The following is a 17,714-nucleotide window of genomic DNA, read 5'->3' on the forward strand; positions in this document are numbered from 1 at the left end:
TGAATACTATGAAATATTGTAATGTAATATTTTTAGTTTCATTCATAATTTTAAACAGACGAAAAAATTAGTAGAGGCAGCTGATTGTCCAGACACAACAGTAGGAACTCTTCTATATGCGAGTTTTCACCCCCTTTCTCTTGCCCACGACAAGATATCGCTCCTGTTTTGCTTTTAGTTGCAGGTGAGTGTTCTATCATTGATTTTACTGAAATATTCTATGAAATGTACAGTTCCTTTCCATGTTTCCGCCATATTTGTTGTTTTTAACTAAAACATTATGTGAAGCGGTAATTTGAAGATCACAAGCTATATTCTAAAGTTTAAAAAAAATAGATCATCACTAGGTGTTATCACTGCGAACCCAGTTTAAGTGGCGTAATCTGACAGGGGTTGATGGGGAGATAAGCAAAACCCAAAACTCATAGCTTGCAAAAGTGGTCTCCGATTTTATAGTTTTTTCCCAAAATATATACTCTTTGTTGATTCCAATTTCAATGGGTAATTACCTTTTGAGATTAACGATGAATTGCATCAATTCTACTCTTGTATGAACCATTTGTAAGTCTCAGTATTGCCTACAAATAAACATAAATAAATAATAATTGTATTCAAACTGAGTTTATAGAGCACAGCTGGAATTTATCGCTGTTTTATTGCTCATTCGTCGGGCATGAAGAAAACAAAACAGAGAAAACAGAGGAGGTAGGTTTAAAGCATAGAATGCAAGGATTCGCTTGCATACATTTAGGAAATGTTATATAAGTAGAACTTAGCTTGGAACAGTATCAGATATATCAGACTAGATTGCCTAAATAAGAAAACAAACACTTTCATACAAGAGGCGTATAATAAACATGATCACAGATTTGGTCATGTTGAATGTATCAACAATACACACATATAATTCTCACCTGTGCCAATTCCTCCCAGTAAAGTCTGAAATCTTCCCCATCCATACAGTTTTCAGTCAGTTTACCATGTGAACTCATGTTCCTGAACTTTCGTATTCTTTCGATGTCATCTCCAATCCTTTTCTGTCCAACCACTGGCTCCTTCCCCCAGCCATTAGTTGGGGAAGGTACATCGTCGCCAAAGTTCCTCAGAAGTTTGTACATGATTGGAACATCAAATGACTTAGACATAACTTTTGTACTACAGCCTATGGAATTAGAAAAAAAAGATACATATCATCCCATGATCATTATTGTCATCACAATACACACGAACACACACGAACTCGTTTTCTTTACCACCAAATAAAGAACACGATTTCAAGCATTATTTAATGAGTGATGAAAAAATCTACCTGCTGGGTAAACAATTCCTATCTGATCTTCAGTGAATTTGAATGGTCCCTTTGTTAGATGAGTCTTGTGATCCTGGAGACACTGTTGTAAATCTCCCGATGGAAATATTGTGTCAAAATACGAATGTAAAGCATCTCTTCCAGTGATCACAAGTTTCCGAATTTTTTCTTCATTTGTCGAATTCACTAACAAAAAAAACAAATTGTTTCTGTAGAGAATGTGAAATCCAGGTACATTAAGCTGCATCAATTGCATATACCTGAAGTAACATACCTTTCTCATTTCCAGTCCGTGGAGTTACATTGGGTGTACTCTGAAATCAATATAAAAAAATTAAATTTAAGAAAAAAATAACGGCCTGAAGTTTACTCCACTCTACCCTACTCATGGCTTTTATAATCGTAAACGATTTCGTAAAGACACCTGGTGAATTCAGTAACAATCAAACAATTATGATGTCAGATTTTAGCCAGTGAAATGTATTGTTTATAATTAGAGTAATGCAGGGGTGCTTTTTTTTCAAACACTGGGTGCGCTATTAAACAATCGGAAATAATCCAATCGTGAGATCTGCTCAAGAATAGATGTGTAACATGACCTCATGAATCTATAGTTTTCGTCGACAAAAAACTCACTTTGTTGTAATACAATCTCAGTACACTGTATTTTGTCAGTAAACACCACCCCCAAATATTGTAAAAAAAAAACATGATTGGGCAGCAAAAGGGCATTATGTTCTGTTTTACTTTAATTGATATGGATAAAACATGTTAAAACATTGATAAGCAGCGAGCAATCATCAGAATTAAACTACAGGTAAAACGAAGATACTTATATTACTATTATATGCCTGTAATTTGCAACACTGGTTGATGTGAACATACATGTATTTCGTAAAGTTTGTTTACTTTAAAAAATAGGAAATTATTTACTGTTCATAAAATTATGGTATTACTACAAGTTTTAATGTGAGATAAATATGATTTCAGTAATTTTGAGGTTACTCACAGGCTTCCAGAACCTTGTCAAAGATTCCACATCTAGTAGATGATTTCCAGTAAAAGGATGTCTTGGGCACACTACTTGTCCTCTGTCTGGTATTTCCTCTTCATAGACATAACAATTCACATCTCGAATCAATACATCTTGGCCAGAGCATTGGAATGCGATTCTGTATGTGACTTTTTTATGAAATGTGCTCGTTAAATATCCCAGTCTGTTCTCTAGAGTTGTTTTTATATTTGAGGCAATATCAGGATCTATAGGTCTATTCTGTGGACGAAATATCTGAATCTGTATTGCTGATATCGTCACAACAAGGGCAATTAGGTGGTCTTTATAAACAAACACAGCGATATCTTTATATAGACACGGTATCCCATCATCTATCACCACTTCCCACTCCGTACCTACAATACAAGCCACTATCAACCGACAGTAGAAGAAGAAAGGCAGGAACTGGAAATGAAGTACCAGCACTGACGATTTCGTTTCCATTCCCCGCAGTGCAATCGTTTCATTTCTACCAAAGTCTCTTTTGTTCATACAAGGAACATAATGTTTCTCATCCCCAATCGCCAATAGTCCTAGCCTTTGCATGTAATGTAATACTAAATCTTCCTCGTCCGAGTCTATTGCTATGTCTTCCCAGATACGGTTAAGAAGGTTATTTAGGAGATATCCGGTTCGGTTGAGATATTGCCAGTCCTTGTCAGTTTCTGCCAAATATCGGACGTGTCTCCTGTCCGATATGATGAACTTGAAAGAATCAACAAACCACTGGACATCGATAACAAGTGATTCTGACAGTTCCTTTTCATTAAAGTAGAGAATCAAACCGATGTCATTGAAAAAACGTAAAGCGTCTTGACACGTCACATGGGCGTCTTCCGAATCAGGCCAATAATTATCCTCAAGTTCGCTGACTGATATAATCCTTTGATATGGATCATCTTTCCACTTCATGAAAACTAATTCAATTATTGACCATTCCTTGGGAATAGATTCCTTCCATCTATCTCCATTTGCAATTGAAACAATACATTTTTCTAAGTCAGATAAAGGATCTAAGGAACCTTTCTCATCAGCAGGAAGACCGATAAAGAAACATCTGTTGGGGTGGAAATGCTTCCTAAGCTTTGTATCATCTGCTGGCAGCAAATCCAAAAGTCTATCATAAAATTCGCCCTTGTCCTAAAGAAATAGTGACCATAGAATATAATAATGTTTTAAAAATAATAGAAATAATAGTAATAAGCAATTTGAGTGTATTACATAATTGATTACATAAGCAATACATGTCCCCTACCGATGCTCCATTAATTGACAACTGTACTTAATATTCGAGGAAATGTACATTTGAGGTTGTTTGACCTTGAACTCTGCCCGATATATTGGTGCCAAGTCATCATCTTTACCAGTGTGGAATCAATTTAATATTTTGTTGTTCATGCAGTTGATGTATGTAGTTTTTATCAGCGATAAAATAGTAGTCTTTGCACAAAATATGTTGGGGAAAAACTTAGATAAACGTACAAATGGAATGCAAACACCACACCGATATAACATTTATATATGTATGTTAAATATTAAAAAAAGGATTTCAAACTACTACTTACTATCAATTGTTTGAAGGCCGATTTCGAATACTCACGAGAGCAGGAATGTGGTAAATTGAAAACTATCGACGTATCATACTTTGCTCATCGATTAAACAAAAATACTCGCGTAATTACTAGATCTGATAAATATTTTCATTGAATATTTTTCTTTTGTGATTAATGAGCTTGGGGTGTCAAATCCATGAATTATCATTTCTACAAAATCAGCGATCGAGACTTGTCAACTGCCTCTATTCAGACGTCCTACACAATCCCGATCTAGATGAATAAAACCAAACGTAAAATATAATTCCTTTAAACCTTGTCTATCAAACGTTATCAAAACTTTATCTTGATCTGCAGTTTGTCAATCTGAATCTACTAAATGGGATGGGACTTCGGATGAGACCATAAAAACCGAGACCCCTATCGTTGCAGGTGTGTCACGGTGATGATACCTCCCTGCCTATAGGCCGTAAACGCAGAACACAGGTCTCAATTTTGCAGCCCTTCACCGGCAATGGTGACATCTCCATAATAGTGAAATATTCTTCAAAGGAACTTTAAACAATAGGCAATTAATTAATAAATCAAATGAATCCACACGACCATAATGAGAATAAGTCTGGAAAACCAATATGTGACGGACAGTCAGAGAAAGGGACAGACGGGGAGATGGAGAAGAAAGATATAGTTACCTTCACTTTTACAAACCGGTAGGGAACTTATTATAATGATAATGATGTTTAAATGTAAAGGTTCACCACTTAAATGATTTAAACATACTAACCCTTGCGTTGGTATTCTCGCTGTGTGTTGCTACAACAATGATCGTAGTATCCTCTGCACAATATGTGTGGATTGACTTTAGCCAGAACATTACATACCCTAGAAGTATTAAATTATAGCATAAACATCTAGCACATAATTTGGAAGAGTTCGTTAGTGTGTAAGATTGAAAAGAATTATACATTTTTATAACATTTTTCTTCATCGGTGGATGTGAAAAGGGAACGTAAATATAACAGACTTACACGTTGATTTGGGTCATTTCTCCTTTTCACAAAATATAGCGTACTTGATACTAAATTTAACGAACAATGAACATTCTCACAATCTTCTGCTCGATACATCTAATATATACACTGTAAAAGTTATCATTATGTGTACCCCCATACGTCCAGTCCGCAAACATGGTCCCATTTTGTTCACACAGACTTTCATCAACCTTTTCAGTGAAAGATTTGGACATGTCTAAAACCAGGAGGTAGAATGCTCTTCGGCTGAGGAAAACTTGATGGCAGGCGTAATAGGCGCACTGTCCTCCGAAGTCCACAACACTCAGAATCTGCTTGTCATCTTTTCCTGTATCCTTGGATAGTGCTATTTAAATTGAATTGCTAAGTATAAACTAGAAGATAGAAAGAATGGAGAGAGAGAAGAGAGAGAGAGAGAGAGAGAGAGAGAGAGAGAGAGAGAGAGAGAGAGAGAGAGAGAGAGAGTACATAGGTATTATTTTATTGAGATTATATCAGAAAAATGATGTGCTGTAAAACAAAATTGATAGCATTATTGCATACTTCCTACTTCCAGCATTCCCTTAAATCCACAACTCACTTGAGCACTACTAAACAAGCTAAATCGCTAAACACATGTTTTAACTTAAGGAGAAATGCTACACCAGAGAAATTATTTGTGGATGATATGTGGAGGGAATGTACAACAATATGTCGAATTTAAAAACTTTCAAATTTGCTTTATTCAGTAAAACACAATACGTTTATAAGAATGCAATTTCGAAAAATTAAGAAAAAGCCCTGCTGGACTCTAACCCGCTATATACAGTTTGCCAGTCTAGTGTGCTAACCTATTGTAATGTTGTACTAAGCTAGCCAATTGATTCTAAAAGAAATTGTCACATCAGAGAGTAAATCATTCTGACGATGTAACATACCTCCTTAAGACAATTTGTCTGTGGATAATTAAGCATTAAACATGTATGCATGAAAGGTGAAGATAACGAACAGTGATCGATCTCATAACTCCTATACGCAATACAAAATAGATAGTTGGGCAAACACGGACCCCTTAACACACAAGGGGTGGGGTTAGGTGACATGGGGGGGGGGGGGGGGGGTAAACATCCTCTGTTGACTGGTCACACCCGCTGTGAGCCCTATGTTTAGATCAGGTACACGGATTTATTCGTAGTCAAATCAGTGTGACAGGAAAGGTCTAATAATCGGTATGAAACACGTCAGACAGTATTTGATCTAATGATAGGTTGTATTGTCAAACTAGATCATTATAACAACCATAGGATTTGCGAAATGCTGACTTTAAACGAGACTGTTGAAACCCCTGCACCATCAACTTCTCCGTAAGTAGTCTACTTCGATTTAATAAGTGATCATACTCGGAATAAATCCCTGTGTATCGAATAAGTTTAAATAGTTACACTCCATTCGCAGGTGATAATGGAATATTGCTACATGAATATGGAAAGTTGACGATGATGAAGCTGAAATTATACCGTTTTTCATCATATAAGTCACATATTTAGAAGCTAATGATTGAATGATTTACGACACGTACGTACAAAGGTGAGGAAAACGAGCGGTGATCAATATCATAACTTCCATCACTGGTGTGTCCAGAGGTCCGTGGTTGCACAACCATCTATTTTGTATTGCTTATGGGATCTATGAAATTGATCGCTGTTCGTTATCTTCACCGTTCATTTGGAATACAAAATTAAAAACTGGGCACACACAGACATGTGAATATATCAGAGGTGGAATGAAGTACCTAAGTGGAGTAAACACCCCATGTTGACTGCTCACACACGTCGTAAGCCTTATTTCTTGACGGAGTAGTCTGGAGCCAAAGTCAGTTGATACAGACCGGTCTAAAATCAGTATGAAATATATCAGCATAGAGGGCTCACGGCGAGTGTTACCGGTCGACAGGGGATGATTATTCCTCCTAAGCGCCTGATCCCACCTCTGGTGTGTTAAGGGGTCCGTGTTTGCCCGACTATGTATTTTGTATTGCTTTTAGTAGTTATGAGATTGATGACTGTTCGTTATCTTCGCCTTTCACGGCACTAAACCCAATTACTTGTATTGGAAAACTAGATCGTCACAACGAACAAAGAAGTTGCGAAATGTTGTCTTTATACGAGACTGTTGACACCTTTATAGCGTCAACTCGTTTGCAAGTGACCTGCCTCAATTTAAAAACAGATCATACACAGAACAAGCTATTACGTATCGATTCAGGTAACTAACAGAGCCACCATATGGAGGTTATACTGGAATATTGTTACCTAAATATGAAAAGTTGACCATGAAGAAAATTACATCATCCCAGGTGTTTTAAAGTCGAGTTCTTAGTTTACCGTTAAGATATGAAAGGCGAAGACAACGATATATATATTCAAAAAAATATCTATGTACGAAACAAATATGGAGCACGGCGTGCAAGATATCGACTGCGTGTATGAATGAAAGTTAATATTTTAAATCGATTGAACGTCGTCAATATTTCTACTCGGTATTATCATTGCAGAGAATTGTAAGATTACTTGTGTTATTGTTTTACAATAGCCATGTATGCATTTTATAGTGCTCATTATAACAATTATTATTGTACTATTTGGTTTATTCTATAGTTTACCTCTCAAACAACGATTGTCTGTTATTTCAAACATATCTTCATGAACCTCTAGTCCTACAGTAGACTCCACTTGTTTTAACTCCTCTATACCCTGTTTCTGTAGACGTCTAAGAAGAGTAGTTTTACCAGCTCCGGCACAGCCCACGATCATCAGACGCGCTCTGTGTATTGTCTGTGTTCCTCTTCTAGCACACTCCACGTACCGACACCGTGCTTCGTAATCCCAGTCAAAAATTTCCTCCGATACCTGATTAACTGAAAATATCAAGACATTGACAAATTTTTTTTTTCATGATATCTTTCAATAAGACGAAAAATCCGACGTTCAAATACAAACCATAGAACAGTGGGATATATGCTTAGTGCAAAGTACAACTATCTTCAATACGAATACCTCCACCTATGATATATATATATATATATATATATATATATATATATATATATATATATATATATATATATAGTTATACAAGAGGCGTGTTGTGGGATATATTGCGTATCTCAGACTCACGTTACGGGATTCATAGGTGGTTTATGGGTCATCTATATTTTGACCCATAAACCATGTAGTCTAAACTTCACAGAAATGTTGAATATGATATTATTATCATAACAAACAAAAAAAGATTTTTTTTTTACCCACAAGGATATATAGAAAAATGACCCACAACGCAAAGTCTCTATTTTAGAACAGTCCGTCTAAGTCCCTCGCTTTCAACATTTTGCGTATCTATAAATGGCAAATGGAATGTCCCACAGTACGGTTTAGTGATACACGCAAGGCATTGTGGGAGGACGATGGTGGGGATGAGCAAGGGGAAAAGAGCCGTAAGTATCTTGTTATTATTAAGCAGCAAGTAGTAGAGTGACTGAATATAACGCATATTTATGATAATTAGACGAGGAACTGTCGGACTTGTTTGATCTTAAACACAATTTAAAGCAAATGGCGGACGCCTCAGCCTGAAACGTAAAAGAACTTGTCAACCTCAACAAAAGCACATGTACATGCACAGATTCGGAATGAAAGTGGCATACATAAGGTATTGGTCCACGAGTTGTGAAAACTTAAGCGGTTATATTACTTTTTTAGTTTGCATACATGTTTACCTCTGATGAAAGAAAAGATGGAGCTCACAGAAGCGATATTACTGCATTCGATATTTTCGCGGCAATTTTTTTTAGACCTCTTAGCTTTTCACATATATATTCAGTAAACAAATAAGAATAGAACAAATACGATTTTTTGCTCATTGATCTATGACTTTTGCACACATTACTTCTCCACTGGGGATAGATTCATGCAGAGACAAATTTATACATGTCTGACTTCATATTCTTCATTTAAAAAAAATTAAGTTCTGTGAACACCTGTCAATCAAGATAATTACAGTTTGGTATGGAATATTTATTTATATTATGAATATATGTACGTCATTGAAATTTTCTTTGCATTTAGTCGATAATTTATAAGGGTAATTTTTTCTCTCGAGACATGGCGACACAATAGTTAATGGTACCAGTAATTTGTCTCCAATCCTATCGATTTATTTAAGGAAATATGTTCAAAACAAAACAGGTATTGAAAAACCACTTTTCATACAAACAGAGTTTTCTAAAACGTTTGACCGTGATCATAATAAAAAAATGTATGAAAACTTTTTTTTTACGTTTATAAATAACTGAAATTGAATACATATACATTAATATTTCACACATTACATGACAAGACTCTTGTGTCCACACATTGCTGTAAAGATCGCTGTATTTATAGAGGTATTTATCCTTTCGACGGCCAGAGCTTGTGAAGAATGTTGGACACAAGGAGGGTGGTCAGGGGAAAAAATAATGATAAAAAGATAAATCACTGTGTACATGGTGTAAATAAATACTTCACATCAAGAAAATGTATGTATGTTGAATTTGCTACATAATAGAGGTGAGGATCAATCCTACGGCGCCTAAAGGTCACGGTGCAGGGGTCAGGCTCCAAAAAGTATGCATGAAAGACTGCTTTCAGGGTGCAATTTTTCTCTCCTTTCTTTTTTTATTTGTCACCTACTGAGTTTGTTCTTCCATTTGACACCTAGGTTGTGTACCTGCCTATTAAGCAGGTCCTATAACAGCAAAAGTTTGAAGGATATAGAAATCGGGAAAAATGTTCTCACGAAACCCCTATGCCTGCCGCGTATTTGAGGATCTATAAGATTAGACAGAATAAAGGCAGGGCTTTTTAATTTTGACAACTGATGGAATACAACTTTCTCTTACGATCCATATCAAATATGTTATAAAATTCTTCCCTGGGGCCCGGCCAGTGCAAGGGGTCAGAATCTCTATTTTTGGTCATTACAAATTTTTATGCTATGGCCGTGAAAAGGATATGCTGTTTGTTTGATGATTAAATACATAAAATAAGACAGTATGTCAGTTATAACGCTATGAATTTCCTCACAATAAGCAGGCTTGTGATAAAAAAATATTTTCTGTGTAAAATGTAGGTATAAAAGCCCTGCAGGTAACAAAGACTTCATATGTATACTGTGTGTGTATTGGGATTATTGCCATACAGGGTTTGACATTAACTTTTTTGATCACTAGACCAATCGGGTTACTTCAAATGATTTTTGCTACACCTGACCTTACATCCACTAGCCCTGATCAACTTTCCAGAAAAAATCTGCTAGATTCTCCATATCTAAATACTTAATTTAAATGACAAACGTTAAGTTTGAACTAAAATGCATTTTTTCAGTTTCTAAATTCTTACCAGCACGGAAATACTTTAATCCATTTAGAATAAAATGACCTCAATATTTTTTTTTAAATTTATATTTCATAAGCCCTGCTTTGTTTCTTCCCAACATTTTTCTTTGTATTCCTCTTTCTTGGGACATCTTTTGCTTTCCTTGAGGACGAGAATTCGTATTTGAATATATACATTCCTGCACATACATGTATGTATATAAACACAGAAAAAATTGCTGTTTACAACGTAATTCATCAATTTGATAAACACTTTCTTATATTCAATTCAAATGATCTGTTTTGTTTCTTTTAATGAAAATGAATTCAATAATTCTATTTAACCAAAACATTATTTTACACACATTAAATTGTGTTACATGTCGTAGAACATCACTTCCGACCGCGATTTATTAGAACTAAAAATTTGAGATTATGTCATCATGTGGTTCAAAATTGTTCGCAAACTCTTTACAGTTATTTTTTTTTTTAAAGAATAAAATATGTAATGATATAAAGTAAAGTTTCTTAAATTTGTTTATTTTTTTCAACACGACCAGTCGGACTAGTAAATCGACATTTTACCCTACCGGACCTATCATTTAGTAGACTCGGTCGGTCGGACGTGCCTTAGTGTCAAACCCTGCCATACATGATGTCATTGCCTCGGGGTAAAACTAAGTCCCTTCCCCCACCTGAGAAAACTGTAGGGTTAAACATCTCGGGTCTATAAAATTGATGGACCATGGGGACACTAATTCTAATATGGTAGTGGCCTATAACGATTTTTAATAGCCCGTATAAAAACTAACAATTTTGAAATTCTTGGCAAAATTTCTTATATTAATTATCTAAACTCTCTTCAATATAGCAAATAATATGTATAATATAATAATGGAATTCTACATGACTTTATAAGATTTAATTCTTGAAAAAAATTAGTTTCATGAATTTATATACTGTTATAAAAGTCTGACTAAATGTTGAACAATAGAATATAGATCCAAATGTCAGAAATGAAATAATAAAAGTGTATTTAGGCCATCATTAGAAATATCTTTATTTCCCCTAACCTGACTCTAAATTTTTAAGTTGGGTAGGTAGGTATGTAAATAAATTTTTTGACAGATAATTTTAAAACATATTCTGTAATTTAAAATTGACACCTTTATAAATCAGAAAAGTACGAAACTTGTACGAAAGAAAAGAATTCCGAATATCATACAAATGGAATCTCGAAACAAAATTTAAAGGCAAATAGATTAACAACTATTATTCAGTTGAACTTATGAAAAGTCTCACAACAGTGTAATTTATTGAATTCGGCTATTCATAGAAAGACACGATTGTCATATACCAAACAAGTGGTCATCCAGTTATAGTTTTCATACCGATTGTTAGCATCCAGTGCTTTCAGAAGCAATGTACTCCAAGTAACTTGTGTGGCACAGTAGTTCTAGAGCGTTTCGTTTTGAGTCAAAAAGTAAGGACTTAATCCTGAAGTCGCAGGTTCAAATCCCAATGCGGGACGTGAAGACAGGTCCTTCAGATGGGATTGCACAAACTTACATACACCGTGACAGTGTATGCCCGCATGAAAAATATTCCTCACTGCTCAATGTTTATAAGTGCCGAGTACAACTCTAGCTTTGCAGCCCTTCACAGGCAAACGGTGTCATCCCAACAATTTTCAAAGGGACTCAAAGCAAAGAAACCACTGATCTTAAGAAGTCTCATTAAAGGAAAGTACACTAGACATCATAGGAAGCTGTACTGTCAACCAGTTTAAAAGATTTCCAAATTTATTTGGAAAGAGTGCATGTATATAAAAATATTATATTGAATCACACAATATCTAAAAATGATAAAAATGCCATGTCGGACGTTATGGTCACAAAGTTTATCCCTTGTATAAAAGGACTGAAGAAACAATTACATTCCATTCAGGGCCCGAGATTAACATATGTCCGTCAGTCTGTGACTGGCTAAAAGTCTGGTGGACTAACTGACATTTGTTTTAGTCAGTCTGATGGGACTGGTTAATTTTCTAAAGCATCATTTTGGAAAATATACTTAATATGAAATTTCATACACATTTGGCATGCTTCGATCTGTTTAATCAACCGGACGAATCTGATTCGTAAATATAAATTCCATATTTAAGTGTTACAATATTGTCTAAGGCATAATGAGTTAAATTTCATTTTAATGATATCAACAAAATATATTTGATTATTTTTGGAAAACTCTGTTGGACTGGTAATTTTTTCAGCGGACTGGTTAAAATTATACCCCATCAGTCCGACTGGACTGGTGACATAAAAAGTTAGCTTCAAGCCCTGCCATCAGGATGGAATATATAAAGAACTCCTATGATCCAATATAGTCAACTAAGGAACATCGATGGACTCATTATTAGACCAAAACTCAAATCAAATGAAATACATTGTAATTGATTTGTATGAATACAAGGTGGGCCCTTCTTAAGGTAGGCTTTACCATGCTTACTACGTACCTTGTTTCTTTCTAAATACTTTTGTAAATATCATCGAAACACTCTAAATTATTCATGGTACATTTTATTTGCGAAATTCTTCAAGAGTATAGGATTCTAATAAGGTACAGACAAAAGGTTGAAAATTAAAGTTGTCGATGTTTAAAACCACAATCTAACCCTAGTGACCACATGTGGGTGCCATTTTGTTTCCATCAAACGCTTCAAAATCGCAGTAGAAACAAAATCAACCATTATAATAGAATTTAATGACATTGGATTTTATAAAGTTAACAAATAGATATAATTAAATAAAATATTTAAATAAATTTGCTTCAAAAATATTCCCAATCGGTCCGATTTAAATGGGTCGGTTGCGTTAGGGGAAACAAAGGTATTTTTTATTTTGGTCTTAAATATATACTGGAATTTTCATGTCTCTTTTGTTACAACTTCGGCTTTTACGAGTTCAAAAATACACAAAATGGTGTCATTTTGTCAAAACAAGATCCAAGAGTACACAAATTAATCTTGAATAAATGGTCAGTCGTTAATATATATATTGCACTATAAGAAACATTTTATGAGAACTAGATTCTTAGAACAGCTAGCACTTTAATAGAGCTGGGTATCATGACTGAAAAATCGTATTGTGATATATTGCAATATTAAATTTTGTTTTGCAATATATCACAATATTGAATTCATACTATGTTTGCTTTATTTTTCTTTTGTTTCGTTGAATATGAAAACACAAACGCAAAAAATTGTGTGTTCTCGAGTTAATATAAACATTGCCTGGCCACATGGTCCCGGTGCATGCGGTTAGCTGAGTCTGTTATGTCACAATAATATTTATAATCTCATTGAATAGTCACATACAGCTTTAACTTGAAGTAGTTTCATGTAGCAACTTCTTTCCAAAGGCTCAAGTGAGTTTTTCTGATCAAAAGTTGTCCATTGTCTGTTGTCGCCTTTGTTGTTGGCACAAACTTTTCACATTTTCATCTTCTTCTCCAGAACCACTGGACCAATTTCACCCAAACTGGACACAGAGTATCCTTGGGTGAAGGGATTCAAGTTTGTTCAAATAAAGGGCCAAAAAGAGATAATCAAGAAATAGTGGTGGTGGTGTCATTTAAAAATATTCTCATGAACCTCTGGGCCAGAAAAGATGAAACTTAAGTGACAATTTCCTGACATAGTGTAGATTTGAATTTGTTCAAATCGTGACCCCCGGGGCAAGAGTGTGGCCACAGTAGGTAATCAAATTTTAATACGCCCGTCTATGACAGGACGTATTATGGTATGGTGATCATATCCGTCCGTCTGTCTGTCTGCTAGATATTTCGTGTCCGGCTCATAACTTTAATACTATGAGGCCTGGGATCATCAAACTTAGGCAGATGATGCACCTTGGGTTGAAGATGTGTCCGGTTTAGAAGTTAGGTTACTGTGACCTTCAATTAAAAAGATATGGCCAAATATGGCAAAACCCTGTCTCGCTCATATCTGAAAAACTATTTGGCCTAGAATCATCAAACTTGGACAGATAATGCATCTTGTCGTGCCTTACATTAAGGTCACTGTGACCTTTAAGTAAGATGATATTAACCCTGTCATAACTGGAAAACTATTTGGTCTAGAATCGATCATCAAACTTCGACAGAAAATGCATCTCAGATAGAAGGTGTGCCGCACCATACATCTAGGACACTGTGACCTTTGATTAAAATGATATTGCCAAATATGGAAATATGGAAAAACCTTGTCCGGTTCATAACTGGAAACTTATTTGGCCTAGAAACATCAAACTTGGACAGATAATGCATCATAAGCAGAAGGTGTGTCACTGTGACCTTTAATTAAGGTGGTATAATATATGAAATAATATATTTAAGGGAGGTAGTCCCTGCAAATGTAAGAGTAATGCATGATATAATTTGACATAGCATTTTTATTTCAGTTCTTTATTTTCATTATTTTTTTGTTATATTTGTCAATTTCAAAGGGCCTATCCCGATTCCCAAGACACAGAAAATAAGCACTGGTGCACATCCAGTACAAGAAAATGATGCTAGACTTTCATACCAGTAAGTTGCTTATTTAATATTCTTCCAATATCTTTTTTGACTTCTCTCTTTCAAAAGTCATCCATTTGGAGGTTCATATACATGTACCTGTAGTTTGAAATGGGGGTTAGTAGCATTGAACTTAAAATGAACAATATTCTGATTTAAATTATGCTACAAGTCTAAAATTTGACGTATTGACTTGAAAACGATCACTCTTTCAGTCTATGTATCATTTGGAATTATTTTTGTTTAAAAACCTGACTAAGCTGATAGTTTAGAGGTTAACACTCTGATTTTAATGTGTCAGGGGGCTTGTGCCATACCCCTGTACTCAGGTTAAAGTTTTACTCAAAAACAGTAAATTTTAAGTGTAACATTAAAATATGATTTTCTCATGTAGTGTATAATAGAGAAATACATATTTATCTAAAAATAGTTCAGTATAACATCAGAATATTAAATGTATTAGTGAGTAGTAACTTTCTGTCAATTGCCTTTCAGTAGATCTGTCATTATACCCACCGCAAACGAAGTTTTGGGTGGGGGGGGGGTTATATAGGAATCACTCTATCCGTCCGTCTGTCTGTGCAGATTCGTGTCCGGCCTGTAATTTCTTTGTTCTTTGACATAGGCATATCATATTTGGCACATGGGTGTATCATCATGAGACGATGTGTCAGGTACCATCTTGACCTCTATATGACCTTAACCTTTGATCCCAAGGTCAAAATCATAGGTTTTTTCAATGGATTCGTGTCCGGACTGTAACTTTTTAGTTCTTTGACATAGGCATATCATATTTGGCACATGGGTGTATCACCATGAGACGATGTTTCGAGTACCTTCATGACCTCTTCATGACCTCTGTATGACTTTGACCTCAAAGTCAAAATTACAGTGTGTCCAGTACATTCATGAACTCTATATGACCTTGACTTTTAACCTCAAGATCAACATAGGTTTATACCATAGATTCGTGTCTGCACCACCATTTTTTCTTTTGATAAAGACTTTTCATTTTTGGTGTATGTTTAAGTATCCATTAGACAAAGTCATTCGGTCAGCATACAAATATGTGGGTGGCGGGGGGTATCCCTTGTGAGTTTCACTCACAGTTACTATCTTGTTCATGGATTTGATCTCGATGCATCATCAATTTGAAATGTTTTGATACAATATCAATACATTTTCTGAGAATCAATACAATACATATATTATATAATTTAACTAAAACTGTGTAAAATCAGCATCAGGTTTAAAGAATATGGTCATATTTGCAGAAGGATTAAGTTACTCTCGCAGTTGCATTATCCTGGATAGCATATGCAAATGTCAGTTGTTAAGGCTACCTTATGCTTTCAAAATGATTCTGTAATGATGTAATTTCTACAACAGGGTTGTGATTTATTTTTTTTAAAAAACTATTAATTTTGTTTTCTTTATGTATGCATTTGTGGTATCTCTCTGTTATATAAACATTCAAAGAGTGAAAAACTTCATTTTTATATGAAGTTTTCCAAAGTTCATAGGTCATTACGTATCCTAATCACATGGAGCATTGCTATCTACAATATGTACATTAACCAGCCTATTTAGTGCATTTTGTCTCATGTAAAGAATATACATGGAAAACAATGATTATTTTATTAAATCAAATCTTTCTCTTTTTTTTTAAATATATATACATTTATTAATCCAGTTCTCTGGTGATTTTATGATGTTTTATGTCAGCTAGTTGCTTAGAATATCCCTTGTAGCTAGTCTCTCAGCTTTTCTTGTTTTTTCCTTTAGGCCTTTAATCTTCATCCTTAACTCTGAATGTTATACGGTATTTGTTTTCTTCATCTACATTTTCTCACATTAAAAATGCAAATCTGCGGTGGGAAGCATCACTGCATATATGCCACGAACATTTCGGTAAACACGTCCACCGACGAGAGCATCAAGACTGTCTTGACAAAGAAAACAGTCGACAGTGTTAACATCATGATGAATATGATACTTTTGTTTATTGATATATCAATATTGAAATCCTCTTCAGTGAAAGAAGGGTTTGTGTAGTGCAAACATGTATTGTATTATATATGAAAGGAATATCTCCTTTGAAAATGTTTCTTTTTTTTAAAGAAACCAACATGTAAACAGGAAAAGAAAAGTTGCTTTGAATGCAGAAATAGATCAAGGTATGAATGAAATTGTTTCTGATTAAATTGAGAAATTTATCCAAGGGGATAAACTTTATGTGAGGGAAGTTTTAAGGCAATTAGAACTTTCAATTTATCCCATTTCACATGCTTTTAAATAAAAGTAGTCTAAGAGGTTATAAACAATTCTCCTCACATAGTGCTTGTGCACATATTTTTGAAGCTATAGTAAAACCCTGTTTTAACTTACAAATGTAGCATTTTATTCACTGAACTCCATTTATATTTGATTCACAGATTCTTGTGAGAAGACAAGGATTATGTCCCAACTGATGAAGAATCGTCGGAAGAACTATCAAGCACCACATTTCCATCAAAGAGAAAAAGATGGACAGTGGATGAGGAGAATGTCCTTAGATTTGAATTTAATAAGAACTTTAAAGAGAAAATCATACCAAGAAATGCAGAAGCACTGAAATAAAAAAAACAAATACAAATTTCTTGCTGATAGAAATATTCATCAGATAAAGAGTGAAGTGCAACATATGCCGAGACGTAAATGAGTTAACAAAGTTAGGACTTTTGTCATGCAGTCAAACATGATGCTGTGTTAACATCTTGAAACTAGAACAGTAACTCCTGAAAAAAATACCTTGGACTTATTT

At 34.7% G+C, this 17,714-nt stretch overlaps 1 protein-coding gene and 1 long non-coding RNA gene across 2 annotated transcripts in view; one reads left to right on the plus strand and one right to left on the minus strand.

Moving 5' to 3' along the window:
* Positions 1 to 17,714, minus strand: part of LOC125673047 (uncharacterized) — a 424,666-nt gene that overhangs the window by 163,669 nt on the left and 243,283 nt on the right. The gene's annotated exons all lie outside the window — the stretch shown is intronic.
* On the plus strand, positions 8,407 to 17,088 carry LOC130053022 (uncharacterized). Its single transcript, XR_008801457.1, has 3 exons — positions 8,407 to 8,419; positions 14,842 to 14,923; positions 17,033 to 17,088. It is a non-coding gene; the product is annotated as an uncharacterized LOC130053022 (long non-coding RNA).

The sequence above is a fragment of the Ostrea edulis genome, chromosome 3, assembly GCF_947568905.1.
Source record: "Ostrea edulis chromosome 3, xbOstEdul1.1, whole genome shotgun sequence".
Lineage (NCBI taxonomy): Eukaryota > Metazoa > Mollusca > Bivalvia > Ostreida > Ostreidae > Ostrea > Ostrea edulis.